An 881-nucleotide genomic window follows, 5' to 3' on the forward strand; every position below is an offset into this window, starting at 1 on the left:
TCACGCAGTCTTGGTGACAATCTCTTGTCCGAGTTTCCAACCCCCTTGCTTTCTAGAGCCCGTCGAAACGCTACATACATCTCATCACCCGCATACGCGGCGCGGATCAAATTTGTCACAGACGACGTTACAATTGAAACATGAGCAAGCTCATAGTCTGGTCTGCGTGACAACGCATCAGTCAAAGCATTCTGCTTTACCGGCTTATACTTCACCTCGAAGTTATATTCCGCAAAGAAGGATAGCCATCTAGCCATTCTTTGCGAAAGGTGGGGCGATTAAGTCGCAGTGCGTAGTGACGCATGATATGTATAGATCACAAGCGGCTTGGATTCGAGCAGGTGGATCCTGAACTTGACAAGATACTTCATCGCAAGTAGCTTCTTGTCATGAACTGGGTACTTATTCTCTGCAGCTTTGAGCTGTCGAGATTCGAACGCGATTACCCGAACGCCCCTCGGCGTCTGCTTGTAGCAGTGCACAGCCGATGGCAAAGTCCGAAGCGTCACAGACGACGCTGAAAGGACAATCAGGATCTGGCAGTGCCAGAATTGGTGCATGCACGAAGCTGTCTTTGGTTCCGTCAAAAGCTCCTGATGTTCGGTGTTCCTACACCATTCCGCATTCTTTTTAAGGAGATTAGATAAGGGCCGGGCGATTTCTGCGTAGTTTACGCTTTACTTGTGCAAGTAATTGGCAAGACAAAGCCACTTACGCAAGTTCTTTGGAACTGGTCAATCTAAATGGCCTTGACCTTAGCGGGATCCGCTCGAAGGCCACACTTCAAAATAAAGCACCCTAAAAAGAGAATCTCTTCTGCGCAAAAAATGCACTTGTCTGCATTGGCGTACAGTTTGTTAGTGCGCATGCACTCGAGCACC

The sequence above is a fragment of the Plasmopara halstedii genome (genome assembly GCF_900000015.1).
Source record: "Plasmopara halstedii genome assembly, contig: Scaffold_350, whole genome shotgun sequence".
NCBI lineage: Eukaryota > Oomycota > Peronosporomycetes > Peronosporales > Peronosporaceae > Plasmopara > Plasmopara halstedii.